The sequence below is a fragment of the Engraulis encrasicolus genome, chromosome 22 (assembly GCF_034702125.1).
Source record: "Engraulis encrasicolus isolate BLACKSEA-1 chromosome 22, IST_EnEncr_1.0, whole genome shotgun sequence".
NCBI classification, from domain to species: Eukaryota; Metazoa; Chordata; class Actinopteri; order Clupeiformes; family Engraulidae; genus Engraulis; species Engraulis encrasicolus.
Window position 1 is genome coordinate 6,447,347 of NC_085878.1, and position 6,671 is coordinate 6,454,017.

General features: G+C 40.7%; 1 long non-coding RNA gene across 1 annotated transcript; it reads right to left on the reverse strand.

Moving 5' to 3' along the window:
- Nucleotides 1-2,429: 2,429 nt before the first annotated feature.
- On the reverse strand, nucleotides 2,430-3,544 carry LOC134439214 (uncharacterized). Its single transcript, XR_010032729.1, has 3 exons — nucleotides 3,320-3,544; nucleotides 2,721-2,856; nucleotides 2,430-2,482 (listed from the first exon to the last, which is right to left on the reverse strand). It is a non-coding gene; the product is annotated as an uncharacterized LOC134439214 (long non-coding RNA).
- Nucleotides 3,545-6,671: the final 3,127 nt, after the last annotated feature.

Below are 6,671 nucleotides of genomic sequence, written 5' to 3' on the forward strand. Positions count from 1 at the left end.
TCAGAGTCCTCCCCCCGAGGTTAGTTAGTTAGTCTTACTGCACTGAAAAAATAAATAACAGAAAATAGACATCCGTGTGGCACCAGATTTTTTTCCCTTTGCACTTATTATTTAGTCCTGCTCTGGTTGCACCGGATTGTCAATTTAGAAGTGCGGAGTGCGTATATCCTTTGTTTTCACAAGGAAATAATAAAGGTCTGCAGCACTGTTCTACTTGATACTAGAGGTGTCACGTCGGGGGGCAGATGGCCAACAGAACTCTCAGTAATATTTTCCATCTCTGTATTTTCCATCACCTCATCATGGGAGTTCGGAAGATCTTTCCTCGTGGTTCTGTTAATATTGCACAGCATGCGTTGTGTGTGCACACATTGTGTCTGGTGCTCTACTGCACAAGAAATTCACATCAAATTCACATGACAACGCTTTCATGCACATGCACTATCCTGCAAAAAGCCTGTCCCGGCCTTAGACCTATGAGTGTGTATAAAGACACTTTATGACGCCCGTTCCAGTAGTTCGAGGAGCCCTACTCTGTATTGTAACTAACGACAGCTGTCAGGTCAACAAGAGCTGTATACACTCAAAAAAAATTTCTGTTGGATTTACTTAAGAATATTATGGAAAGTATTTCCACATGATTATCTTTCTTATTTTTAACATTAGGCAACTTTGTTGATTTAACAGGATTACCTTCTGTTCATGTAACCTTACTTTCTTGAGTTGATCCAACATAACTGAGTCAGGGTATCAAAACCTGATTCAATTAAATTGATCCAACAGGATCTTATAATGTTCATCCAACATGTTTGATACTGGTTTGATTATCCCAATTCTCTCAAGTTGATCCAACAAGAGCTCATAATGTTGTATATGTGCTATTGAATCATGTGGAAATACTTTCCATGTTTTTATTAAGTAATTTCAAAGCATTACACTTAATCTTACACAGAAAAGGCTATAAATCTATGGAAAACAACACTACAAACCCAAGATGTTGAAGATTTGTTTTTTTTTATTTTAATCAACACATTCCCCAGGCCATTAATCAAAACACAAAATTGTCTTGTGGGTAATAAATAAAAAATAATAAAAAAAAAACCTTTTAAACACTTACATACAAGAGCGTACACGTGTGTTGTAGGCCAATAATGCATTCCATACCACCAGTAGCACACCAACAGTCATTGAAAGGTTAATTACCATAATACTTGTCTACGATGACATAACACAGGGCCTTTAGTAATGCACTATGACTGTCCTTGCCATTCTAGTAACAACAAATTTGTAACGCTTTTTGTTTAAAGAAACTCCCGCACACTGACCATTTCGCTGTTCTTTCTTTAATAAATTTAAGTTTATTAAAGATAGAAGAGCGAAATGGTCAGTGTGCGGGAGTTTCTTTAAACTATTGCTGAGTGACCCATGGTGCCATCTCCGACGCACCTGCCAGCTGAGGTGTGCGAAAAAAGCCAAAGTTTAACGCTGTGTTTTTAACAGGTTGTTAAGTCAAAAAAAAGAAAAACATTTTTAAAAAATGTTAAAAATAGAGTGCTGTATATGTGCTTGAGGAGGTACGCACGCACACAAGTTAAGAATAGTGTAGTGGACTTCAGAGCCTCTCAATGATCTGCTCAATGCAATGACTCTTTATTAAAAAAATGCATAAAGGTGTTTGGCCATTTCAGTAATGTTTTACCAAAAGCTGTGTGTGAGCAATAATGTAGAAATGTGTATTTGTACTTCTAGTCAATTGTTATTATTATGTCTGCATTATTACTCACACACACACACACACACACACACACACACACACACACACACACACACACACACACACACACACACACACACACACACACACACACACACACACACACACACACACACAACTTTCAAGGAGGATAACAAGTTTAGTGCGTAAACAAGGGCAAGAAATATGGCCACTGTAAGTGAATATTTGTAACCTGATTATCATGACTTACAAATCTCTTCGAGACTTGGTCTGACCAAGAGCATAACAACATTCTCAAACGGCATGGTTGACCCAACTCTCATGATTTGCTACTGGTCGAGGGCCGAACAGGCTGAGCCAAAGTTTAAACCAAACATTTTCTTAGTCCCAATAGAGCGTCTCTGCTCAAACCTTGTCACTTCCTTGAACACGCCTCTAGCCAGGACGGTTGGTGATGCTGAAAGTCGATTGCTTCCCGACAAAGTGGGTGGAGTTTCCTGCTGTGGAGGGAACCCGAAAGTACCTGAACAAAGTTTTCCTGAGTGTGTGTAGCAGAGCCGAAGGTGTTGCGTCACTGCGAGAGCGAAGCCTGGGTAGGATGTTTGGCAAGCAGCCAAATGCAGTAACCCCTTTGAAAATGATTCCGATGTCCTCAGGACTGTCAGTAGCTTCTGAACCTTCATGGCGGATCACGTAGATGGCATGGATGCTTTCTGCCATAGCCGATTGCCTGTCAGCATGTTGTGCCTGAAACAAAGTAATTCGACAGATACACATGTAAATATTTAACTGATGTCCATGACATATTTTACCTTCTTAACCATCCATTTCAAACATGCTACCACAATACCAAATACACCAGGGGAAAAGTTAGACAATTTAACACAAGTTATTCTGACTTAATGTTTATACATCTCGATTGTCAACAAATCAACAATATTGTAGGCATCAAGATTCAAATTAACATTCTCTTTGTACATAATACCTGGGTCATGGGTATCATTATTCTGGAGGCATCGACCAACCATTCCCCCTTTCCTGATGGAACGCCTCCGTCAGATTTGGAGAATATGGAGAAGAACTTGACTGTTGACTTTTATTCTTCAGAACTCTGCACACACCTATAAAATCATAAAACACAAATACAACATGTACAGTATGTAGCTTATTTGTCTATTTTCAGGACACAAAAAAACAATTTACATATGAAAGTCCAAACAAAAGAGTGATAATCTCTTACACCTCTTGTGTGTGTGTGTGTGTGTGTGTGTGTGTGTGTGTGTGTGTGTGTGTGTGTGTGTGTGTGTGTGTGTGTGTGTGTATGTGGCTCTAGCCCCCTGGTGGAGCTCCAGCACACAGAGGTCTGGGACACTGTAGCAGGATTCCATTTCTCCAGTCAAAAAAATAATCGGAGCAGTTATTGCTTCAATATCAATGGGAGCTCGCATTGAGAAGTCGCAGGACGAATTATAGACCACATTGATGCTGATGATTGAAGAGAATTTGTTGGTGGTAAGGACATCATTACATACCAATATAAAGAGTAATCTATTGGAAGATGCAGCCGAGTAAAACATTTCATACCTTGAAATCTTCCAGGAGAGATTTCACCCGAGCGAGAGATGTCACCCGAGCTCTGATGCTGTCTCACATGACCCAAGTCACTGCCAGTGAGCAAGAGCCATCTCTGTTTGAAAATAACAACACCAGAACAAGGACACAATTGACACCTGGATACAACTTCTGGAAATTGTCTTGGTGATTAACTCTACACAAATAGATATGCAAAGCATTCTAACTTATCTCTTTAAAAAAGCATGGGCAGTCTGTGAATGGAAGAGAAGCACACTGCCTGTGACTTTGCTCTGGGCGTACATGATCTGGGCATACATCAGTGTCTCCCAACCTTTTTCGTCTTGAGTACCCCCTAAGCATTTTTGTCATAGTATGAGTACCACCTCACTCATGTTCTCTATCCCAATATGATCATGACCATACATTTGTTTTTATTCATAAAATAAAACATACTCCTAGTGGTACACGTACCCCTGGTTGGGAAACACTGCATTACATTCATCTCACCTAACATTGAAGCATAGTAAAACGTACCCTGAAATCCAAGCATCAACAGCCTACTGCATCACGTGGTACATTTCTGTAATAAACAATATCAGTGATTGATTATATTTATCAAATGTTACACACAGTTTTTACAGTTACATTTTGTTTCACTATGGTAATCAATGTTTTAAAATTAGTCATTTTGAATTAACAGGCCACTGCCTTATTTAGGCTTCTTGGTTAAGTGAGCATACATAAATAAAGTAGCCTAAACTCTAATCCAGGGGTGCCCAACCTTTTTTTTAACCGAGATCTACTTTTGAAGTTGATGGTCTGCCGTGATCTACCAAGTCAAATTTCAGGATGTCAGTATGAAAATTTAAGATCACCATTTATTAATCACCATTATTATGAACAAAATGTTTTTAGTAGGCTACTATGGCCGTATCTTTTCAGTGTGTTTTTAAAGTGTGTTGAATAGCCTACGTTGAAAGCAATGCAGTGCTGCATTGCTTTGTAGTATGCAGAGATAATTTCAGTCCTACACAAGTCATAAACAACTGAAACAATTTCAAAATGATAAACATTTGGTATATAAAAGGCATATGTAGGCACATGGGCCCTATTTCTAAAATATGATGAAGCATTATCATGACTTCAGTGGTCAAAATTAAAAAGGGCTCAGAACTTCACCATTTGTTATGGGTAAATAGTAGGCCAGTTAAGTTCACTTTACTATGAGAGAGAGAGAGAGAGAGAGAGAGAGAGAGAGAGAGAGAGAGAGAGCAATGAGAGAACTCATTGAATTGGTTAACACCCTTGTTAAGAGTGACTTCTTCTATGAAGGTTTTTTTTCCCCAGCTCTCTGGGACAGTAGCAGAGCAAAGGCTTTCTATTGTGAGTTTGGCCAATCGTTCTGTCCACAACTGGAGCAGGAAACAGCACAAATTGAAGTGAATTCCATACATGTCAGCTAACATTTCCCTTACACGCGGCACGCGATGTAAACGCAGTTAGCGATGATGCATGCGACTAGCGATTTGGACAAAGATCCTCGCATATCGCCGCGTCATAACGCATCGTTGCGCATATGTTCTGTTACTCACCCGATGTTACATGTGTGCACACATGAATCAACTGCAATACCCTTACGGTCACTTCCTAATGCTTTCCCCTCATTCTGTGTTACAGTGGGACTAATTATCTAACCAAGTACCAGCAGCTTACTACATAGCCTACTTTTGAAAGACAGTATTTTCCCTGTCACATTACATGTCTCTCGACTGCCACTCCCCTCGAGATCTACTGGTAGACTACCTCGCGATCGACTCGTTGGGCACCCCTGCTCTAATCTAATTCATTGCAGCTTACAGTTTACGCAGGTGTCCAACGTTCAAAAAAGAACACCAGTTTATTAGCCAGGTGGATTGACTACACGCCACGTCTGTATTCAGAACCCGCTTAGAATTGTATTTGGTCTGACTGTGGATTGGGTTAACATGGCTCTCACTGAAGCTGACGAACTTTATGACGGCTTGCCTCAGTGCGTTTCAAAGCGCACTCCACTCTGATTTCCCTAAATGCGCTGCAAAGCTCTCACTGTCCACAAAGCAACGGATAAAGGCTTGCTCATAAACTCAAACACATCGGAGCACGCGCAACATGCTGTAGTAGGACGCAATGTAGACCAGTTGTAATTAGGATTTTCTTTTCCCTGGGCCAGATTCACACACGAGCGTGGCAGAACGGCAGCGAGACGTCTTTCTGCCTGGTCTCGGCCAATGTCTAGTAGAGATGGGATTTATGGCTCTTTGACGGGATCCGGATCTTAGTGTCTCGTTCCTTTCAAAGAGCCGTTCAAAAAACTGGCTCTTTTGGCTCTTTTTTAAATTATTTATTCAGTGTTAAGAATGTAATATTTTGACTCCACCTCAAGGTAATTTTGTCCAAACAACAACTGATTATTCTCCTGCTTCTAAAGACCGTTTTGCCTCTCTTTGAGGCAAACAATTGTGTTTTTTCCCAAATTTAATTACTCTGCTCGAGGTCACATGCTTAAAATGAATGAAAAATGAACAAAATAACGGTCGAATGGCTCCCCCAGCTGTGATCCGATTCCCATCGTTCACTTCAGGGAGCTGTTCAAAAGAACCGTCTCGTTCATGAACGACACACCTATTGTCTAGAGCTCTACCTCTAGCTACGGGGGATTTTGAACAGGACTGGCCGCGCACACCAAATGCTGTCGTTGTGAAATGCTGACACCGGCGGCCGAAATTAAACAGAAAGTCCTGTCTTCTCGCTTTCGTCCAGCAACACTCTAGTGTGAATCTCTCCTTAAAATCACAATTTGTTACGCTTTGCCAAGTAAACCCATGCCCTGCCGAGATGATATGACATAAATTCACCGGAGGAATGGCAAACCAAGGTTTTTGCTTCAGAGTTAGGCTATCATTTCCCTCTGAATTCAAAGGGAATTGGTGGCAGGCATCCAATAAATTAGCTCGCTAGCAAACAATGCACAGTCGACACGTTTGACATGAAATACAGGGCATTAAACACCAGCTCGGCGGCTGTAAGCAAAAAAACAACCTAAAATATTGTTTAACTTTTCCTACACTTTGCAAGAAGAAGGTGGACACCGTGTTTCTGCACAGAACATGCTAGTAAAGCTACATAGCCTACAGCATGTTGCCCGACTACCCAACAAAATGTTGGCAAATCAATAACATCAACCTTTGAACATAGCATGTGCAGCAGCAAAATAAGATCGTGATATCAACACATTACACATTTGGTTAGAGTTAGAGCATGTTTGAGGATTTATTGGAAGAGATGTCCTTACCTTGCAGGCGAACTAGTCTGTTTACTCCTC